This window comes from Rhinoderma darwinii, chromosome 3 (assembly GCF_050947455.1).
Source record: "Rhinoderma darwinii isolate aRhiDar2 chromosome 3, aRhiDar2.hap1, whole genome shotgun sequence".
In the NCBI taxonomy this organism is placed as follows: Eukaryota; Metazoa; Chordata; class Amphibia; order Anura; family Rhinodermatidae; genus Rhinoderma; species Rhinoderma darwinii.
In genome coordinates this window covers 87,555,475-87,579,721 of record NC_134689.1, presented here as the reverse complement: position 1 = coordinate 87,579,721, position 24,247 = coordinate 87,555,475, and the positions used below count along the sequence as shown (strand labels likewise).

At 42.7% G+C, this 24,247-nt stretch overlaps 1 protein-coding gene across 1 annotated transcript in view; it reads left to right on the top strand.

The window, feature by feature from the left end:
• LOC142750375 (uncharacterized) overlaps window positions 1-24,247 on the top strand; it is a 468,269-nt gene that overhangs the window by 146,752 nt on the left and 297,270 nt on the right. The gene's annotated exons all lie outside the window — the stretch shown is intronic.

Genomic DNA, 24,247 nt, shown 5'->3' with positions numbered 1-24,247 from the left:
TTCATGATTCATAATGATTCAAAATTCATGATTAATGATTCATAATTCCTGACTCATGATTCATGATTCAAGATTCATGATTAATGATTTAAAATTCATGATTCAAGATCCATGATTCATGATTAATGATTTTAAGATTCAGGATTCATGATTCAAGATCCATGATTAATGATTCAAGATCCATGATTAATGATTCAAGATTCATGATTAATGATTCAAGATTCATGATTCATAATGATTCAAAATTCATGATAAATGATTCATGATTAAAGATTCCAGATTCATGATTCCAGATTCATAATTAATGATTCATGATTCCATATTCATGAGTAACGATTCAAGATTCCTGACTCATGATACGTGATTCATGATAAATTATTCAAGATTCATGATCCATGATTCCAGATTCATGATTCATAATGAATGATTAATGATTTAAGATTCATGATTCAAGATCCATGATTGATTCAAGATGCATGATTAATGATTCATGATTCATAATGATTCAAAATTCATGATTAATGATTCATAATTCAAGTCATGTTTAATGATTCAAGATTCCTGACTCGTGATTTATGATTCAAGATTCATGATAGTTAAACAGAGAAATTAATGAAGTGCATCATCGACAACATACATAGACAATATAGATATATATAACTTCATAATGTCAACATTATATAATATAAATCCATTTCACAAAAACTCTGCGAATATCCGATGATGGTCTCATTTCATGGTGACTAATGAAGATAATACATATGTAAAAGATAGAATTCAGTAGACATAAACATTATGATGGTATAGCCAGCGAGACTAAAATATAAAGAACATAAATCAGAAATAAACAACCCCGCGCCCCCCCCCCCCCCCCAAAAATTAAAAGAAAAAATAACATTAGCGCAAGTTGTGATTATTAAAGAAAGGGTTTGAAGCTTGTGGCTTCGTTCAGGACAAAAGGTGTGGTATTAAGCAACGTTATCCATTTCATTTACTTTTTCAATAGAGCTTTACGAAGGTCACCTCCCCTACATCCCAAACTGACCCTATCAATACCTCAAACCCTTAGACCTCTAGGGTCGCAGGAGTGGTACTGACGAAAATGACGGGGAATAGGTTGTAATTGGTCTAGTTCCTTTGCATTAATGGCTGTCTGAATCTTGCAACATGTTCAAGCACTCGTGTCTTCAATGGTCTGCTAGTCATCCCAATATAAATAAGTCGCAAGGGCATGTAGCAAAATAAATCACACTTTTAGTTTTGCAGGTGATATTGAAGACAATTTTATCATCTCTATCCTTTTTGGAGTTATAGAAAGAGAACGAACGCAAAATATATTTTCATGTGGCACAACCACCACAATTAAAGGATCCCTATGGAGGACCACGACTTCCAAATAAGTTGGTCTTAGTCTTGGAGATATAATGACTAGACGTCAAGAGATCTCGCAAATTCTTGGATCTCCTCCATGTGATGGAGGGATTTGGTGGCAAAACACTAAGGGCCTGTTCACATCACCGTTCATTTCTGGGGTTCCGTCGGAGGTTTCCATCGGGTGAACCCCGCAGTGAAAAGTGACAGCACAGCTTCCGTTTCAGTCCTCATCGATCTCAATGGTGACGGAAACATCGCTAATGGTTTTGCGTTGGTTACCATTCCGGCTGGTTTCCGGAGTCGACTACGCTATTGATTCAGTCAGAAAACCGGATCAATGGTGACTGAAACGTAAGCTGTGCTGTCACTTTCACTTTCCGATGCGGGGTTCACCCGACGGAAACCTCCGACGGAACCCCGGAACGGAAAACGAACGGTGATGTAAACAGGCCCTTAGGCCTCATGCACACTTCCATCACCGTTTTATCAGCCGTTTTTGACGGATCCGTGTGTCCGTTTTTGTTTCCGTGTGCACTCAGTTTCCGTTCCGTGTTTCCGTTTTACACGGACGTTGTGCTTCCGTTTGGCTTCCGTTTTTCCATTTAAAAAACGGAAGGTAAACTTCATTTGAACTTGTCACATGTCCCAGGAAACACCCATAGAAAGGTTACAAGAAGTTTTTGGTGTTTTCTGTAGCTTTCAAAGCATTGAGGACAGTTTGAGATTACTCTGCTTGGCTTGCTTTGGTTTTTTGGAGTGAAATGTGTGCATTTACTTACTTATTTTGTGACGCTGGGCACTAGTTCCCTGCTGCCATCTGTGCGTCAAAAGCTCCATGGAAAGTACTCCCACGCGGTGTCCTTTTTATAGCAGTCGTGGTAGCATTCTGCCCACAGTTCTGGGTGATCATGCACCAATGCTATGAGTCTCTCCACATCCATCTTCAGGAATGAATGTGTACTGTAGTCTGTGAGTCTGTGAACTTTGGCTCACCCAGCCGTTGCTTTGGCAACGGATCCGTCAAAAACGGACGGCACACGGAAGCCTTTCTGTGTGCCATCCGTTTTTTTGACTGATCCATTGACTTCTATGGGCCACACGGTCACTGAATCACTGACCAAAGTAGGACATGCTCTACTTTTGACGGAACGGAACAACGGATCCATTTAAATAACTGAAGTGTGCATGGGCCCATTGAAATGAATGGGTTCGGGGTGCGATCAGTGACAAAAACGGACAGCACCCTGAAGGAAAAGACTGAAGTGGGTATGAAGCCTAAGTAGATCTTGATCAGTGAGAAGCACACTCCAATGCTTTTGTAGAATTTTACGAATTTCTACCCATTGGGAGTTAAAGGTAGTGATGAACCTAACATTATTATCAAACATTTGTTTTTGTTTGGGCTTACTCACCAACAGATCCTCACAAAATGAATGTTTAGCTCTCAAATATCTGTCTAATGTCTCACTGGTTGTATCTGCGATCGCGGAACCGTGATCAGATGCTTGGTATTCAAAGTTACTTGTATTGGAGCAGATACGCCAGGCCCCAGAGTGCTTGGTTTGTGTCTGTTCCTATGGTGATGAGCGTCTGACGTCATCTTAGTGCGCTCTGTCACCACTCAGACGCTTAGCGCTTCCGGTAATGCAATGCCCTCATCATGTGAGCTGAGCGCCGATTTGTGGGTTAATCACAGGTGTAAGTATTTTTGTGCTTCCAGCGTCTCTCCATATAAACTCCCGATATTTTTAGTATAGTCAGCCTCCTGACGAAGCCGGTCTCAGGCGAAACGCGCGTTGGGGCGTTTTTTTGTGCCACATCTCCCAACGTGCCCTCCTCCTACTACCATGTCTTTAGGTACGGATTATTTATAATTATATTCTTGTGATGACTTTTTTCAGCTTAAATTTAACTTACCATGTTCATTGCTGTTTTTTGGGTCATACTTCATGTACATTTATCATCTATTTTTACGTACCTATACGGTCTACATTTGACTTTCTGGCCATTGCTGCTTAGTTAGTCATGCTTTTTATTTCATGGTGAGATGGAGTATGGGACGTTGTTTGGTTGAGATGGGTTGTTCTGTCTACCTCTGGGTTTTATTACATCTATACCATTGATGCTGCTCTTCGTATATGATCTTTTCTACTTTGTTTATTTATTTATGTGATACCATGTATTGTTTGTTATCAATAAAGATTTCTATTGTTTGATACGTGGTAGATACATATTTTTTCTATTTATTCTGGGTGTTATGTTCCCTGCACTTTTTGTGCTTTTAGCTTGTTCTACGGTATAGTGGGGACTCCCTTGTTCTGCTGTTGGAGGTTTTTTTTGTAGGTTTAAGATTTCTCATAACCAGCCAGATCCAACAAGCCGCAGCATCTAGCTTTACCAGGGTGGGAAGGCCCCTAGTTTTTGGGCTTTCCCAGCCTAAAAAAAACCAGCCTGTGGCTGCCTCCGTACCCTACCATCACTACAGATGGTCGGTTACTTGGTCATACCCGGCTCTTCCTGGTGGCGGGTACCGGGGTAATGATGGGTGGTTAGTGTTAGCCTCATCACCGGCTAACACTAAGCCACACCTTAGCAATGGACGCTGTCAATAAGACAGCGGCCATTACTAAGGTAGTAGTAATAAAGTAAAAAAAAAATATTGAAGTAACACCCACCCAACAATCGTTAACCATTTTATTGAAAAAAAAAAGTAATCGCAGTAGTCCAACAACTGAATCTGTAAAAAAAAACACCACAAAAAATACATTAACACACAAACAAGCAAAACATCTATTACACTTACCTTTCCTGGGCTCCAGCGCTGGAGCCGTAATGTTAGCCGACTGTTCTCCATGGCAGTAAACTAAGCAGGGACATGTCTAAGGTGTCATTGGTTAGTTTCGTTTCAAAGGCATTTATTGGTATATATGGTTAGATATTAGATATACAATTATGTTAAGAGTAAAGAGGATAATGCAGAAGGAAAAAAAAAACAATCTCCACGCAGGAGGGTATAATAAAAAGTGCTTGTACCAAATAGGGAGACACATACAGGGAAAAAGGGACGTGGGAGCCATAACATAAAAATGCACATATTAGTCACAGAAATGTAGAGCGAGCACAGTATCACATTAGAGGATTACACATTATAAGGTAATTGTATACGGAAAGTCGGGTGAATGGGGTGAGGAAAGCCATGGATCCCACACCGCACGATAGAGGTGGAGTCAGTTCTCACAGCCTCCAACTTTTCAAAAAATGCGATACGATTAACTCTATTAATAACCATAGAGAAATCAAGATCAGCTGTACGCCACTTGGAAGCTATATAAATTTGAGCAGCCAGGAATATAAACTGGGCAAGCTTAAATTTGGAATTAGACATTCTGGGAGGAATAGCCCCCAATAGACACGTAGGTAGCCGTTTTGGGACGGTAAACTGGCAGATATTGGAGATTAAAGTACAGACATCTGACCAAAAAGTCGACACTCGAGGGCAAGACCACCAAATATGATACATAGTACCATCCAGGCTACAACCTCTAAAGCAACCGGCCGAAACTGTTGTTTTAGAGGTTCGGATAGATGGTGTGAAGCGTTGCTGGAACATAGTAATCTCTGGAGCAAATTCGTGGACGTCTCAACCAATGATACCTGCCAGCTACCCTTACTTATCGTGTCACAGCATGGTCTCCACTGTGCAGGCGAGAGCGTGGCACCCATGTCCCACTTCAACATATACGGCAATTTGGTGTCAGGATGTGGAGTATTCAAAATACTATATATCATAGACAGCAAACCCAGTCGAGAGGGTGAGTAAAGTAAACATTTTTTCATAGGGGTGTATGACGTACTAACTTGGGCAGGAACTAACTTGTGCAAAAAAGAGAACCGCTGAATAGCCCTGTAGCGCTCAGGTGGGTGGGGGCATGGGCTTCAGTGAATTGCACGTATGAGATCAAACATTCGTCCTCAATGAAATCATGAACTTTGGTTAAATGTTTAGAGTATCACCAATGAAAATTTGAGCACTGGAGACCCGAGGGAAACCCCGGATTTCCAAACACAGAAATCAGCGGGGAGCATCGGGATTGCAAACCATGTCTAAATCTAACGGAGCGCCATAGGAGTGGGGAATGGTAGGATAGAAGAGAGATTTTCTTTAACGTAGCTGGCAGGGGTGATACCATCCACATCAGTGTGCCCCAAGAATATGGTGCAAACTGAGCCATCTCTAAGGAAACCCACCCCGGTGCCCTATCTGGTGGGAGATGCGTCAATAATAGTTGAGCCACCCTAGCCGCCCTGTAGTATTTTAGTAGGTTAGGGACTGATGGACCCCCAATTCTTTTATGATACGTCATGATACGTGTCGATATCCTGGGATGTTTATTGTTCCAAATGAATTTGAAAATGTCTTTCTGGAGGAGTTGTAAATCACCCTTCTAAAGGGGGATAGGAAGGGTTCTAAATAAATATAGCAGTCTGGGGAGGGTAACCATTTTGATCGTATTAATTCTACCCACCCATGAAATCGGTAATTTAGTCCACTTAGCCATATCAGCCCTAATGGCCTTAAACAACGGGGGGTAATTATGTTTATAGAGTGTATCAAGGGAGGGGGTCAGAGCCATGCCCAAGTAGGGAAGATAATGTGTTTGGGTGTGAAAGCCAAAATTCAGCTCCACTAATTTTTGCATGGGAGGTGGGACGTTACAATAAAGGGCCTTCGATTTGGATTGATTCACACGAAGACCTGAGACTGCGGAGAAGGAGCTGAGAACCAGATTTGGGAGGGAAGTCAACGGTTTACTAAGAGTTTGGATGAGATCGTCAGCAAAGAGACTTAACTTTTGTTCCTTGTTCCCAACATGATGACCCGTAATATCTGGATTGCATCTAATGATTTCCGCTAAGGGCTCCATAGCAAGTGCAAATAAGGCTGGTGAAAGGGGACATCCCAGCCTAGTGCCTCTCCGAATATGTATGGGATGAAGTGTGGTACCTGGTAATTTAAGGTGCACCTCAGGGTTGTTATAAATCGCATTAACTGCTCGAAGAAAGGGACCCCCGATACCCACTTTTTCCAATACTTTAAATAGGTATTCCCAGGAAAGGCTATCAAAAGCTTTTTCGATATCTAAAGCGAGAAGGACCATCTGGGATTTAGAAGTATTAGCTGAATGGATAGTATTAAGGATTTTCCTAACATTATCAGGAGCTTCCCGTCCCGGAATAAATCCTACCTGATCTCTGAATTAATTGAGACATAAACCTGTTCAACCGTCTGGTTAAAATGAAGTAAATATTTTAGTATCTAGGTTAAGTAGAGAGATCGGTCTATAGTTACCTGTCCTCAAGGGGTCCCTGTTGGGTTTGGGATTCACTGTCGTCATTGCGGAGAGGGATTCAGTGGGCATGGGCCGACCCCTCATCAGATCCGTACAAAAATTTTAAATATGGGGGATTAACTGTTGGGAGAATTTTTTGTAATATAAGGCTGTGAATCCATCAGGTCCCGGGGCCTTCCCCAGTTTCATCTCTTTAATTGTGACCTCCACCTCATCGCTCGAAATCTCAGTATTCAAAAAATCAATAGCCGTTTGGGGAAGTTGAGGGATATTAACAGAAGCTAAAAAGTCCCTCACCACAGTCTCAGAAGGGGGAGAGGAGCTGGCATATAAGGATTGGTAAAAAGCAGTAAAGGCAGCATGAATATGATCTGGGTTAGAAGTGGTCTGTCCTGGGCATGATTGGATACGAAACACCTGGTTGATTCGCTGACGAGCCTTAAGCTGCTGGGCCATAAATTTATCCGGCTTATTAGCCCATTTATAGTATTTTGACTGAGTCCATCTAAGGGCTTTTTCCGTCTTATGGGATAATAACATATCAATCTGAAGCTTGGTATCTTTAATAGTACAAATAAGATAAAAGGAAGGACTTCTTTGATGGGCAAGTTTAGCTTCAAGAGCATTCTGGGCCTGGGACTGTTCTTTTTTACATTGAGAAGCAAATGCCATTATCCTACCCCTTATAAATGCTTTATGGGCAAGCCACACAGTATGTGAGTTAACATCAGGAGTGGCAGTCATTGGTTCTCTGATCTGCCACTATTTTTAGAGACTTTCCATACAGTGTTGGAGGAACGAGGTCGAACATCCCCTGCAGCTGCCTCACTGCTGACCCTCAATCAAGGGGAATCGACTGTAGGGGAGTACACCATCTCCTTCTGTACACTGGCAGCGGAGCTGGCTTCGAATAATGAGGCCTTAGTTGCAATTTTCTGGCAGGGGTTGGCCTCTCATATAAAGGATGAACTGGCAGCTCAAGACCTTCCTGCTACTTTGGATGCCCTAATACTTCTGGCAACCCGGATCGATATGAGGATCCAGGAGCGCACTTTGGAGGTTCGTCGGGAGAAGAGGTCGACGAATCCAAATTTCAAAGGCCCTTACTGCTCTGTCCTGCTGCACCTCCGGAAGAGACTATGAAGGTAGACAGACTCTGACCAGGAACGGCAGAAGTTCGACTGGGTCATTTCTGTACTGTGGCCACAAGGGACATTCCGTGCGCCAATGCCCGCAAAAGCCGGGAAACTCCAGCGCTCAGGCTTGATTGGAGAGACGATCCTAGGTGGATCTCCTTCGACAACTAAATTCTCTCCCAGACTTTCTATTCCCGTGTCTTTCATCACCTGTGGAGGAATGCACTCTGTACCTGCTTACTTGGATTTTGGAGCAGCTGCAAACTTCATCCAGCCACTTGGCTACTGTTACTCTAAAAAAAAAAACAACCTCTGGCGGTTGCTTCTGTTGATGGACAACCTTTGCCGGAAGCTATCCTGTTCATCACCAATCCTCTCCGACTATAGATAGGAGTCCTTCACTCTGAACTGATAACTTTTTATGTCCCAAAGCAATAAACCCCCTCCTGCTTGGATTGCCATGGCTTCGCGCGCACACTTGTTTTTTATTGGAATTCCGGAGAGGTCCTCTAATGGGGTCCTGATGTCTTCACCGCTGTCTGCCTTAGGTTCGTCCTGTTCTTTCTCCACTACCTCTGCCTCTCACTGGACTACTTCCTCAATATGCTAATTACTCGGATGTCTTTAGCAAGAAGGAGGCAGAGGTCCTTCCTCATCGTCTCTACGACTGTTCTATTGAGTTGCTCCCTGAAGCTTCACCTCCTCGTGGATGGGTTTATCCTCTCTCCTTGCCTGAAACCCACGTGACGTCGTAGTATCTCAAGGAGAACCTGGGGAGGGGGTTCATCATAAAATCTTCACTAGCCGGAGCCGGATTCTTCTTTGTGAAGAAAAAAAGATGAATCGCTCTGACCATGCATTGATTACTGTTTTGGTTAAACCTAATCACATTTAATAAACAAGTACCCCTTGCCGCTTTTCTCCGAGGTCTTCAACAAGATTCATGGAGCCAAGATTTTCACGAAGTTGGATCTACACGGGGCCTATAACCTGATCCGTATTTGCAAGAGTGACTAATGGAAAACCGCATTCAACACTCAAGAAGGTCACTACGAGTATCTCATAATGCCCTTTGGACTATGTAATGCTCCAGCGGTGTTTCAGAAGTTTGTAAATGACATCTTCTGTGATCTTCTGTATGTCTGTGTGGTGGTTTATCTGGACAACCTTTTGATCTTCTCGCCTGATATGACGCATCGGAAGCATGTCTGCCAAGTCATATCGCGTTTAAGGGGTAACGGCTTATACGCTTAACTTGAGAAGTGCGTATTTGAAAGAAAATCTTTGCCCTTCCTGAGCTATAATATCTCTGATCATGGTCTACAAATGGATCCAGGGGAAGTGAAGTCCTTCTTGGAGTGGCCACGTCCTCAAGGCCTCCGAGCCATACAGAGATTTCTAGGATTCGCTAATTTTTATTGTCGGTTCATCACAAATTTGTTGTCACTTACTGCTCCCATCTCAGCTCTTACCAAGATGGGAGTAAATGCTAAGAACTGGACCCCTGAGGCAGAGTTGACATTCTCCAACCTCAAGAGTGCCTTCACTTCTGCTTCCGTTCTTTATCTTCCTGATGTGACACGACCGTTTTCATTGGAGGTTGATGCCTCTTCCATTGGTGATGGAGCACTTCTTTTTCAAAAGAGTTCCAATGGTAAGGCAGTATCACAGTATTTTTGTTCAAACTCTTCTCTCCTGCAGAGCGCAACTTGTCATGTTGGGTTCGTGGACCCACTGGGCCGTACCACCTTGACAGTATGGCAGCTTGCCAACAGGGTGCAGGTCACAGTCTATAGTTCGTATAGTGTACCTGTGGCAGCTCGGACAGTAGCAAGGCAGGCGCGGCTGGGACTAGGCAGCAGGTAGACGTCAGGTGTGGAGTAGCAGGACAGGTGTGGAATACAGCACAACACAACTACAGCTCAGCACGGCACTTGACCAGGATAGCACGGGATACAGGATACAGGTACGGGGAACACTGGGAACTGGAAAACACTAGGAGACCATTTGCATAGACAAACTTTGGGTACGACAACAACTCTCAGGCATGGGAGGAAGGGGTTGGGCCCTTCTTATAGTCCAGGGTACTCATGGGCTAATTTTACATTAAACTCTACACCCTACGGGATTTGGCCAAGGTAAGCGGAAGTGAGCGCTGGTGTCTCCTGAGGAGAAGACACGGCCAGCGCTCGCAGACCCATGGCTGTGGCCATCAGGAGGTGAGTGAGCCTGACGGTCCGCGGCCATGACACAACTATTCTATTGGGGATTGAGAATTGCTCGCCTTCAAGTTGGCCTTAGAAGAATGGAGATACTTGCTGGAGGGGGCTACTCATCTCATCATCTTCTTCACAGATCATAAAAATCTTACATATCTACAGTCTGCACAAAAACTGAACCCTCGTCAAGCCAGATAGTCACTGTTCTTCGCCGGATTTCAATTCCTGCTTCATTTCCATCCTGCGGACAAAAACATTAAAGGCAATGTGTTGCCAGAAAAACATGTTGTTTTTTTTTAAATTAAACTTGTAGTGTGTGGGTGATTAAACATTGTTCACATTTTTTTTATTTTTTTCACTAGTCAGGAAATATTATAAATTAATTCTAATTTATAATATTACCCATTTCTGGTCACTAGATGGAGCTATTCCCAAAATTGCAGCATTGCAACATTGGGTGAAAAGCCCTCGCTCTAGTGAGCTCTCAGCATCCCCCCCTCCTTTATCCTGGCTAGTGCCGGGATAAACGAGGGGTTTGAACGGTGTAACCTCCTACACTGTGTGTCGCCATTTTTTGAGCTAACACACAGTGTAGTAGGTTTACATACAGTAGTAAACACACACAAACACGGAACATACATTTAAATCTCTTACCTGCTCCTGCCGCCGCGGCTCCCTCCGTCCGCTCCGTCTGCTGCCGCTGGTGCAAGTGCACAAGTCCGGAAGCCGCGACCGGAAGTAGTAATATTACTGTCCGGCCGCGACTTCCGGTCCACAGGAAAATGGCGCCGGACGGCGCCAATTTCAAATTGGACTGTGGGAGCGGCGCATGCGCAGTTCCCACATAGACGCCGTACACACAAGTGAATGGGACGGGAGCCGTTCGCAGTCCCTATGGGACTGTGGCTGCCGTATTCCATGTCTGTATGTGTCGTTAATCGACACATACAGAAATGGAACAAAAAATGGCAGCCCCCATAGGGAAGAAAAAGTGTAAAAATAAGAAAAAGTAAAACACAAACACACAAATATAAACGTTTTTAATAAAGCACTAACATCTTTAACATATAAAAAAATAATTTGTGATGACACTGTTCCTTTAAGGCCGATGCTATGTCCCAGTCATTTGAGACTAACTACTGTTATTGATCCTTCTATGCTTATTCTGGTTAACCCTCTGCAAATCAAGGACATTCCTCCTGGAAAGGTTTTGTCCATCTTGCTGACAAGAGAAGAATTTTCCGCTGGGGACATAATTCCAAACTGGCTAGTCACTCTGGTGTTCATAAAACTTTGGACTTGGGACCCCCTCCATATTTTGTCAGATGACCAGTGGCGGATTAAGAAGACCATGGGCCCTGGGCTGTTACCCAAACTTGGGCCCCCCTTCTCCACCGCCACCCTGCCTCGCCGTAACTATTGCTAACACTACCTTTTTGAACAAGCATTAACAACTGTGTTTTACGGTTGGCCTTTCACAGGGCTGTGTCCCTACATACTGACAGTATCACATCCTCCTGACAAGGGGATTGGTAACACCAATTTTTCTATCAGTCCTGGATTGCACAAAGACGTTATGTGGAATACAAGGATTTCCTATAATAAACATGTCAGGAGAGGGGACAGATTCTCTACAAATCCAGTGACTCACAGGTGACGAAGTCTCAGATGCTAGTAGTTTTTTTCCCTCTTTTCTTCTCCATCCGGTCCAGAGCTCATGACGACTTCTCCCGGCCATGACACATTTCTGCAGCCCTTAAATATAATATCACTATGCACTGTGCCCCTGAATATAATTGTCACACACTGTAAAGTAAAGCACCACATACACAGTGCCCCCTGTAGATAGCACCAACCCCCATGTAGACAGCGCCACACACACACAACCCCCCCTGTAGATAGCGCCACACACACACCCCCCTGTAGATAGCGACACACAATCCCCTGTAGATAGCGCCACACACACAACCCCCTGTAGATAGCGTCACACACACAACCCCTGTAGATAGCGCCACACACAACCCCCTGTAGAGAGCATCACACAGCCCCCTATAGATAGAGCCACACAGCACTCCCCCTTGTATATAGTGCCACACAGTGTTCCCTTCCTTATATATAGTGCCACACAGCGCTCCCCCCCCCCTTGTATATAGTGCTACACAGCGTCGCTACAGTGCAGCCCTGGGATGTCATTTTAACCCATATGACTGCTGCAGTCTGTGATTGGCTGTAGCAGTCACATGGGGTGAAACGTCATCCCAGGAGGCCGGCCCGGACCAAGAAACAGAATTCTGGGCAAGTATAAGATTTTTATTTTTTCTAAATTGCATTTTTACATAACATCTGTTATTCGTTGCAGGTTTTACCTCCCCATTGAATTAAATGGGGAAGACCCGAAACAAATGAGCAGCGTTTACGCAAATACAACTGACATGCTGCGGAATAAAAAACCACACCGCATGTCAGTTTCTGAGCTTTTTTTCCTCTAATTAACGCCGCGTAAGGATGAGAATTGTTCACATCTAATCTACTCTGCTGCTACTGTATTAGGGCTCGTCCACACTTAACGGAATTGCTGCGTATTTTCCACCCGGAAAATACGCAGAATACAGTAGTGGCAAAGTGAGTGAAATTTACCAAATCTCATCGAGATACTACGTAAAATTTCCGACCAGACACTTTGTCCTGTGGTGCGTATTTTTTGTACTGCAGCATGTCAATTCCTGCTGCGGAAAGTTTACAGAATTGCTGCGTTTTTTCAGAGGAGACATCACCATCTCCCAACATTGAAAAAAACGCAGCAAAATACGCACCATTTTCTGCAGCAAAAATGCAGGAAATGGTACTTTTTTCTGCAGTGGAATTTCACACACACACACACACACACACACACACACACACACACACACACACACACACACACACACACACACACACACGAGTGCGCATTATATACATATAAAGTACACATTGTAAACACACATGAATATGCACATTATATACATATAAAGTACACATTGTAAACACACATGAATATGCACATTATATACATATAAAGTACACATTGTAAACACACATAAGTATGCACATTATACACATATAAAGTACACATTGTAAACACATGCACTTACCTTTTATGTAGGATATTTGTGAGTCTTCACACAGCGTTTCTCCAACTCACAGCCCGACACAGAGCCAGCCGACAGTCTCCCCTCCCCCATGTCCCAACTGCTAGCAGCAGGAGGAGAGATGTGTAGAGCAGGGAAGGGGGGCTGGAGGGGGAGTTTCAGCACAGACCACGGCTGCTATGTAGCTACAGAAGCTCACCTCGCCTCTTGACAGGTGCGGTCCTGGCACCGGGGCTCCCTCCGGTGCGAGCGACGCCACCGGGCATGAGGGGGTTCGGGCGGCCATGGGCCCCCTGGGAGCCCCGGGCGGCCGCCCGAACCGCCCTAATGATGGTCAGATCGGGGTGTTCAATTCACATCTAAGTTCTGGAGAGCCCTATGTAGACATTTGAAATTGGACTTTTCTTATCACCCTCAGTCTAATGGCCAAGTTGAAAGAGTCAACCAGGTACTTACAGAATTATTATCCCGCTGACCTGACGGATACAGTTTTAAGCACTAGATACAGCTGCTCTGTATACAGGATACAAAGTAGCTGTATCTCAAAAATTAAAAATTATTTTTAATAAATTATTTAGAAAATTACACCAAAAAAATAAAGATTTCAAAGTTGTACATAGCAATTAAATGTAGCGAAAACGGCAATATGGCTGCAACACGTGAATATGCTCATAGGGTAGGAACACATAGCATAAACTACAGATTTTCCGCAACGTATTTCATTGCGGAAAATCCGCAGCGTATTACAGTAGCAGCAGATTGGATGAGAATTGAACAAATCTCATCCACACACTGCGGGGAAAAAAATCTGCCTTTCATAAATCGACCTTGTAACGTATTTTTTTCAATCTGCAGCGTGTCAATTTATGCTGTGGAATTGCTGCTCTTCTGTTGCAGGTTTTCCCCATTTAATGAAATTGGAGGGTAAAACCCACAACAAAGAACTATGTGTTGCGACTTTTAAGGTGAAAATGCTCTAATTCCGCCACAAAAATTTGCAAATGAGAAAAAAGGCCTTTTTTTTAATCTATTGAAAATTAATAAAAATGCTTATACTTACCCCCAGCCGTAGACATAGCGATGCGGTCCTCTGTCCTGAGCGCTTCTCGGCCTCCTGGGATGACGTTTCATTCCATGTGACTGCTGCAGCGGTCACATGGACTGCAAAGTTATTCCATGAGGCAGGGCTGTGCTCAGAGAGACGCTTTGATATCACTGCAGCGGGGGGTATGTATTCGTTTTTGTTTGTTTTTTTATAATTCCTGTGGTATTTTCGAAGCGGACATGCCGCCCGAAAAACTGCACCTCAATGTGGTGCGATTTTTCAGGCGGTTTCCAGGATCTATATGCTGTGTCGTTTTATGCAGCGTATCTGCCCTGTGTGTTCCTACCCTTATAGTAAAGTTGCTCTCCCCCACAAAAATTATCTCTCAAAAAATCTGTTCTCCCTCATACATAACATTTGCAGCCAAGTCCCCCTTCCCCACAAAAATACTTCTAAAGAGTCCCCCCACCCTCCTATAGCACTTACAGAAAAGTCCCCTCCCCACAAAATTAATCTATAAATAATTACCTCACAATATGTACTTATAACGAAGTCTCCCCTCCCCACAAAATCGATCTATACAGAAGCCCCATCCTCTTACACATATGATTATAGTTCCCTCCGCCCTCACACAGCACATAAATTAACATAGATTAAACTAAAGCTGCTGCTCTTACCAGACTTCAGAGGTCCGTGTAGGAGTCTTCATTGTGGCAGCAGCAGAGGCGCGAGGAGAGCAGTGGGAGGCGGTGCAGGCGCTGAGTCTGTGTGCAGTACAGGCTGTGATGATTAGTGGAGAAGACCGAAGCCCCTGCTGACTGCTGCTCCACCAAGGAAATATATTGGAAAAACCATTTTCTAATTTCTATGGCCATCCTTAATCTTATGTTATTAACCCCTTCCAGCTTTGGCCACTTTTGACCTTCCTGACAGAGCCTCATTTTTCAAATACGACCTCTTTCACTTGTGGTAATAACTTTGGAATGCTTTTACCTATCCAAGCGATCATGAGATTCTCTTCTCGTGACACATTGGAGTTTGTTACTTGCAAAATTTGCTCGATACATTCAGTATTTAATTGTGAAAAACACCAAAATGTAGCGAAAAAAATGTGCATTTTTCTCAATTTAAATGTATCTGCTTGTAAGACAGGCAGTTCGTTATACCACACATAATTGTTGCTAATTATCTTCCCCCATATGTCTACTAAAGATTTGCATAGTTTTTTAAACATAAATTTATTTTTGATTTATATTACAAATTTATTTATATTAGAAACCCCCATTAAGTCACCCCCTAAAAGTATTCAAAACAGCATTTAGAACTTTTTTTTTAACCCTTTAGACGTTTCACAGGAATTAAAGCAAAGTAGAGGTGAAATTTACAAATTTAATTTCTTTTTTTCCAGAAATGTATTTGAATAATTTTTTTTGCAACACAAAGTTTTACCAGAGTGAAAGCGTACCATGCAAAATTGTGGCCTAAGTTGGTGACTTACAAAGTATGTGAGATAATAAAATAAACCCCTGAGAAGTGATCCCATTTTGGAAACTACAACACTTAAAGGGAACCTGTCACCAGCATTTCACCTATTAAACCAGCAATACCTGGTGGTAGTGGGTGAAAAATCATTTCTATATAACCTATAATTGTCTTCTTAGTCGGCTCTGTAGCTTTAGTATTCAGTGTTTTAGTGTTCCCACATCGTATGCTAATGAGCAGAAAAGAGTCAGATCTTCTCTTGAAAAGAGTCAAATCTTCGTTTGAAAAAAGTCATATTTTCATTCCTCAAGTCTTTCCGCGTTTCCCCGGCCTCCTTACTTTTGATTGACAGCTCGTCGCCTTCCCCCAGCACACACAATCCCGCGCTTGTGCATTGATGTCCTCTTCTCGTGTGTGCGCACAAAGGGACGCCGGATTATTACGATAAAAAGCGCAAAATGTTTGCAGACCGTTATTTACAGTCGGGGGAGGAGTTTAGGAGAGGGGATAATGGCAATGAACTTTTGATAGCAGCGGCCAGTGAGGGATAAGTGAAGTTCAATAGGTGAAATTCTGGTGACAGGTTCCCTTTAAGGCATTAATGGGTGTAGTGAGCATTTTCACTCCACGGGTCTTTTCCATAAATTATTGCGCTACAAATCGTGCAAAATGCCATTTCAGTGGCAAATATGTAGTGCCCAGCTTGTGCCACTGGAGACACACACCTCAAAAATTGTAAATAGGGTTCTCCCAGGTATGGTGATGCTATATTTGTGGAAGTAAACAGCTATTTGGGCACTCTGTAGGGTTCAGAAGGGAGCGAGCGCCATTTGGCTTTTGGAGCGTGGATTTTGCTTGGTAGTAGTTTTGTTTGGCGTTTTACAGGTATTTCAGTTTATAATGTGGGGGTATATGTAAACTGGGCAGAGTACATCAGGAGCATAGTCAGGTGGTATAATAATGGGGTAAAAAAAAAAAACAATAAAATAATCCATAGATATTTGTTACGCTGTGAAGCAATCCTTTCTGCATAGGCCAGTGTCGTTAATAAATGGTGTCGATTCTTATCCCCCTTTTGGTCCACACTCCGCACCTTTGCAGTTTGTGGAATTTTGCTGGGAAGTGTTGTCATGGCATAATACGGGCACAAGAAGGAGAAAAAACAGCAGCAAAAAAGCCACAGGTGTGCTCACCCAGTATTCACTCTGAGATCTGTAGTTCCTCACTGGAGTGCAATTGGAAGGGAGACTTGTAGGCAGACAAGAAAATCGATATTTCAAAGACGTTTTTCTCAGCACATCCGCAAAATATGGTATAAAAATAGCTTTATTTTATCATGTCCATAGAAGACACAGGTAAGGCGTGTCACAGCTTCCACACTCCTCCACGGCTAACAACATGGACATTCTTGATCATGGATCACATGAATGCGGTTTTTCTGATAATGAATATTCATACTTGAATTTTTCGGAGCAAAAACTGTTTTACACCTGACAGATTTATATAATGAAAGTAATGAAGTTGTTTTGCATGACACACAGCTGATTTCAAAGTGTCAAATCCTAGTTTCTATTCAACCCAATCCAAAGTAAATATCTTCCAATTCTGTATAGAAAGGGATTTAAAATCTTTATATGGTGAAGTTTCAACGTCCATGTCACACAATATCGCAAATGATTCAGCTAGTCACAAATGCAATCTTACAAAAAATGTATATTTTGCTCTTAACAATTTAAGTAAAAATATTGTTATACGAAAAGCTGATAAGGGAGGAGCAGTAGTGGTATTAGACTGATGATTATACAAAAAAAACAGGTGTGTGATCTACTAGCTAATACCAAAACATCGCAAATTAATGGTTGACCCAACTGCAACGTGTACACTGTCCTTAGGGAAACTTTTGAAAGAGGGCTCCGGTTTGGGAGATCTAGAGGAAAAAATTATCAAATATCTTACTCCTGATTTTACAATCATGCCTATTTTATGGACTACCGAAAGTCCATAAAGAGGTTTTTCCATGTCCCCTGCGTCCTATCATATCAGGCATAAGAACTATGAATGAAAGGCTTAGTGAATGGATAGATAATTTCTTACAACCATTGGTCCAAAGAAGTCCAGGTTTTTTTGAGAGATCGCAAAGACGTTTTGAAATTCTTTCAAAACTTCACCATGTCCAATACTTTATCTTGGCTTACATGCAATGTCATGGGATTATACTCTTGTATTCCCCACGACATGGAACCCCATGCTGTTAAATTTAATTTAAACAAATATAGTTATTGTACACCAGAATTATAGGAGTTTATTATAATGTCAGTGGAATATCATTTAAGCCATAATTTTTTCAGCTTTGATAACTCGTTTTATATTCAGATTGAAGGTTCCCCTATGGGCTCAAAACTCTCACCTTCCCTAGCCAACCTATAGGTCCAGAATTATTTGGACAGTGACACAAGTTTTGTCATTTTAGCTGTTTACCAAAACATATTGAATATACAGTTATATAATCAATATGGGCTTAAAGTGCAGACTCTCAGCTTTAATTTGAGGGTATTCACATCCTAATTTGAGGAAGGGTTTAGGAATTACAGCTCTTTAATAAGTAGCTGCCTCTTTTTCAAGGGACCAAAAGTAATTGGACCATTATCTCAAAAGCTATTTAATGGGCTGCATGGGCAATTCCCATGGTAATCCATCATCAATTAAGCAGGTAAAAGGTCTAGAGTTGATTGCAGGTGTGACATTTGCATTTGGAAGCTGTTGCTGTGAACCCACAACATGAGGTCAAAGGTTGTCTTCATGCAAGTGAAACAGACCATCGTTAGGCTGAAAAAAATTAAGAAATCCATCAGAGAGATAGCAAAAATGTTAGGAGTGGCCAAATCAACAGTTTCGTACACTCTTGGGAAAAAAAAAAGAGCGCACTGCTGATCTCGTGAACTCCAAAAGGCCTGGACGTCCACGGAAGACAACAGTGGTGGATGATCACAGAATCCTTTCCATGAAGAAAAACCCCTTCACAACATCTACCCAAGTGAAGAACACTATCCTGGAAGTAGGTGTATCAGTATCTAAGTTTACCATAAAGAGAAGACTTCATGAGAGCAAATACAGACACAACAATCAGCCACAAAAATAGAAAGGCCAGATTAGACTTTGCCAAATAACATGTAAAGAAGCCGCCCAGTTCTGGAACAGCATGAAACTAAGATCAACCTGTGCCAGAATGATGGGAGAAGTATGGAGAAGGCTTGGAACGGCTCATGATCCAAAGAACACCACATCCTCTGTTTAACATGGTGGAGGCACTGTGATGGCATGGACATGCATGGCTATCAAAGGCACTGGGTCACTAGTGTTTATTAATTATGTGACTGAAGACAGAAGCAGCCGGATGAATTCTGAAGTGTTCAGGGATATACTTTCTGCTCAGATTCAACCAAATTCAGCAAGGTTGATTGGACATCGCTTCACAGGACAGATGGACAATGACCCAAAACATACTGCGAAAACAAGCCAGGAGTTTATAAGGCAAAGAAGTGGAATATTCTGGAATGGCCAAGACACCAGATCTCAACCCGATCGAGCATTTCACTTGCTTAAAGGGAAGGTGTCATGATTATTTTTTTTTCATTATTAGATTGCTTTTAATATAATGTAAACAAAAATTTTATTTATTTGTGTTGTCACTTTCTACTTTTTAATGTATTCATACTTTTACTTCTCTATGGGGGCTGCCATTTTTGTTTTCATCTCTGTATGTGTTGATTAACGACACATACAAAGATGGAATACGGCAGCTATAGGGCACAATGAACGGCTCCCGTCCATTACCTCTGCTATCTGGCTCTGTACTGTGCAAATGCAGGTCAGAGTCACACACAGCAGAGAAGCTGGTTTGTAGGGAGATAGCAAGCGCCATTATGAAGACCAGCTGCACTGCAGGTAATGTGTGTGTATCTGTCTGTCCCTCTCTCTCACAGACCGCCGCTCTCGTGACCCCCAACGGGCTGCCCCACCCAATGACCCCCCACCCAACGGCCCCCCTGTAGTCGTGCAGGAGACTCTGTATAAAGGACGCAGCTTATCCTTCTATGTAATGTGATATCTGCCATCCACACATGATGTTCCTGTCCTGGGAAAGCTGGGTGATAAACAATATGCCCGATGTTAGTGTGGTACCCAGCTTTCCCAGACCCCTGAATGGTAAATCTCTCTCGTTGTGCTGAGACTGAGAGGTTCATTAGTCACATCCCCAAACAGTCTCAGCACAACTAGAGAGATTTACCGTTCAGGGGTCTGGGAAAGCTGGGTAACCACCATTACCCCCCTACTGGAGTGTGAGAGGTTCATTAGTCACATCCCCAAACACTCCAGTAGGAGGGGTAATGGTGGTCACCCAGCTTTCCCAGAAACAGATATAACCAAGAAAGGGCAGGATGGACGGGCTGAGGGTGCACAGGGTTTTTGGTGATCTTCCTCTGTCATGTGATCAAACCTAGGTTAGCGATTCTGATGCAGACGGGGTTCATGTGACTATAAACTTGTCCATAACAAGAGACCGTGCACTCCGGACAAGCCCTGCCCTCATGCCGTTGTTGTGTGGTTCTGTCTGCAGTGATGGCGGTGGGTGGCTCTGACAACCGCCTCCCCCGTCCGGTCATCTCAGGTTGAAGGGGGTGTCCGGATTGGAGACACAGCGCCGCACCTGTCCAGGTTGTGTCTGGTATTGCAGTTCACCTCCATTGAAGTGAATAGGGCAGAGCTGTAATACCACACACGACATGAGGACAGGTGCGGCGCCATGTTTTCCTGGACGACCCCTTTAAAGACTTTTCCCGTGTCTGCAGTGCTGTGTGTAGCAGAGCGGAGTGTGCACGGGCGCCGCTGATACTACATAGCCGCTTATCAGCTGTTTTGAAGAATCAGCGGCGAGCACCACACACACACGCGTGCGCAAAATCAAGTGTAATCAAGCGTTTTTTTATGTGGTTTTGGCACGTAAAATGTGCAAAAAAACGTGTCAAATACACGGCGTGTGAACCTGTCAACTGAAAAGTCATTCACTTCACTTTTATCATTCTAAGGGTATGTTCACACGCAATGTTTTCAGCTGAAAAATCTGAAGCAGAACGTCTACAAGTATCTGCTCGTTGGTTTGGGAAATACTTCGTTCTGTTCCGACGGGGCCTTTTTTACGTGGTCGTTATCCAAAAACAGCACGTAAAAAGATGCCTGCCAAAATGAAGTGCACATCACTTCTTGGGACGTTTTTGGAGCCGTTTTTCATTGACTTTATAGAAAAACAGCTCCAAAAACGGCCGTAAAAAACGCGAGTTTGATTAAAAAATAGCTGAAAATCAGGAAACTGTTTTCCCTTTGTTTAGTAAACGTGTGAACATACCCTTAGCCTTCTGGTGTGTCCTATAACTTCTGCCAGCTGCAGAATCACACCCAAAATGACTGCCGGACACTGCTTAGCAATTTGAAGACCCCTTTTCCTGGCTTGTAGGAGGGGGGGTGAGATTCCCTCCCACATTTACGGCAGCTGTGAGTCAGGTTGCTTTGCCTTATTCACCTTGCTGTAATTCTGGGAAGTGCTCCACCTGGTGGCCAACATAGGAAAACAAGTAAAATAATTTTTTCATTTTTAATACTTTCCACCATATGGTAAAAAAAAAAAATACAGCAAAAAACGTAAAAAATATAATAGAAATAAGTAACGACACTTAAAAAAAAAAAAGTTTAATTCGCGACACATTCTCTTTAAGACAAAACTTAAGGCAGAAAGACCCACCAACAAGCAACAACTGAAGCCCGCTGCAGTAAAGGCCTGGCAAAGCATCACAAAGGAGGAAACCCAGCGTATGGTGATTTCCATGGGTTCCAGACTTCAGGCCGTCATTGCCTGCAAAGGATTATCTACAAAGTATTAAAAAATGTTATTCATGCTAATGTTAATTTGTCGAATTACTTTTGAGCCCCTGAAATGAGGAGGCTGTGTAGAAAAATGGTTGCAATTCCTAAACGTTTCACAGGATATTTTTGTACAACCCCTTGAATTAACTGGTTGCAGACGCAGGACGAGAATGCTCGTCCTGAGCGGCGGGTAGTTGCCGCATTAGGACGAGCATTCTCGTCCTGCAGTTAAACTGCCACCGCTTGTAAACAAACGGTGACAGGACAGTGACTTCAGCTGTCACAGACAGCTGAGCGTCACAGCTATCGGCGGCGGGACCAATCGTGGCCCCCACCCCCGTGGAGTGCTTTGATTGGTCAGTCACTCCAGACTGACTAATCACATCAGAAAAGTAAATTGCCGCCCTTCCTCTGTCACGGATCTTCTCATTTCTGTCACACTTGTGACAGTTCTGAGGAGATCGGACCAGAGAGAATTTAGTGCGTCCCCTCACAAGTTAAATACATTACACAAACCCGTTTTTTACCCCATAAAGCTTCCCGATCCACCTCCCCTCTCCTTTTAGGGACCTGTCAAAAGTTACTTAGTTAAAAAAATAAAAATAATAATAATCTAAAAAATAATCTAAAAGAAAATCCAAAAAAATTATAGGTAGTAGTGTAGCATATATATAGGTGATTATTATATATATATATATATACATACACACGTGTATATTATATACATACATATATACGTTATAAATGTACGCTATATATATCGCACGCAGACGTCCGAAAAGGAGTGTTAACCCTTCCTGCGCTAACAGTTTAGGCGTGGTTTTAGCATAAAATAAAAAGTTTACATTTAAATAATCTAAAAATTAGTAGTAGTAGTTTAGGTAGGTTACATATACAGTGAAGGAAATAAGTATTTGATCCCTTGGTGATTTTGTAAGTTTGCCCACTGTCAAAGACATGAACCGTCTAGAATTTTTAGGCTAGGTTAATTTTACCAGTGAGAGATAGATTATATAAAAAAAAATAAAAAAAATCACATTGTCAAAATTTTATATATTTATTTGCATTGTGCACAGAGAAATAAGTATTTGATCCCTTTGGCAAACAAGACTCAATACTTGGTGGAAAAACCCTTGTTGGCACTCACAGCAGTCAGACATTTTTAGTAGTTGATGATGAGGTTTGCACACATGTTAGATGGAATTTTGGCCCACTCCTCTTTGCAGATCATCTGTAAATCATTAACCCCTTAATGACCGGGCCTGAAAAGACCTTAATGACCAGCTCAATTTTTCTGTTTTTACCTTTCTGCGTTTCAGCAGCCATAACTTTTTTATTTTTTCATTGACGTGGCTGTATGAGGCCTTGTTTTATGCGAGAGAAATAGTATTATTTTTTTTCCACAGTTTGGGGGTAAAAAAAAAAATTTTTTACAGCGTGAATATAGGAAAAAGCGATTCTCGGGATAGTTTTTTTTGGTTTTTTTTTTCACGTTTCACGCTAAATAACCCATTAGATTAATTCTTCAGGTTATTACGGTCTTGTAGATACCTAATATGTGTAGGTTTTTTGTTTTTATTTAGTGTAGGGGCAATAAAATGTATTTAATGCAAAATAAAGACTCTTTTTGGGACTTTTTTTATTTATTTGTTTTGTTACTTTTTTTTTTTTTTTTAATCCCATCAAGGGATAACTTTATTTGTAACTTTATTTTTTACTTGCAATGTATTAGCATACTTCTGTACGCTAATACATTACACTGTGTCACTATGACACAGGCTGCTGATCGGGCAGCACATAGTGTGCCCGAACAGCAGGCACACGGAACAGACAGCCCTGGGGTCTTTTGAAGGTCCCCAGGGCTGACTGCAGAGGGATTTCCCAGTGTTTGATCGCATCACTGGAATCTGTTAGTATCACTGTTAGTAACAGCTCCTGCTTAGAGGATGAGCGCTCACACGAGCGCTCATCAGCCTGATCTACAGCGACGCCAAAAGACGTCTCTGTAGACTAAGCACCCGCACCGCCTGACGTCAAAAGACAGTGGGCGGTCGGGAAGGTGTTAAGATTTCGAGGCTATCACTTGGCAACTCGGATCTTCAGCTCCCTCCATAAGTTTTCGATGGGATTAAGGTCTGGAGACTGGCTAGGCCACTCCATGACCTTAATGTGCTTCTCTTTGAGCCACTCCTTTGTTGCCTTGGCTGTATGTTTCGGGTCATTGTCATGCTGGAAGACCCAGCCACGAGCCATTTTTAATGTCCTGGTGGAGGGAAGGAGGTTGTCACTCAGGATTTGACGGTACATGGCTCCATCCATTCTCCCATTGATGCGGTGAAGTAGTCCTGTGCCCTTAGCAGAGAAACACCCCCAAAACATAATGTTTCCACCTCCATGCTTGACAGTGGGGACGGTGTTCTATGGGTCATAGGCAGCATTTCTCTTCCTCCAAACACGGCGAGTTGAGTTAATGCCAAAGAGCAAAATTTTAGTCTCATCTGACCACAGCACCTTCTCCCAATCACTCTCAGAATCATCCAGATGTCCATTTGCAAACTTCAGACGGGCCTGTACATGTGTCTTCTTGAGCAGG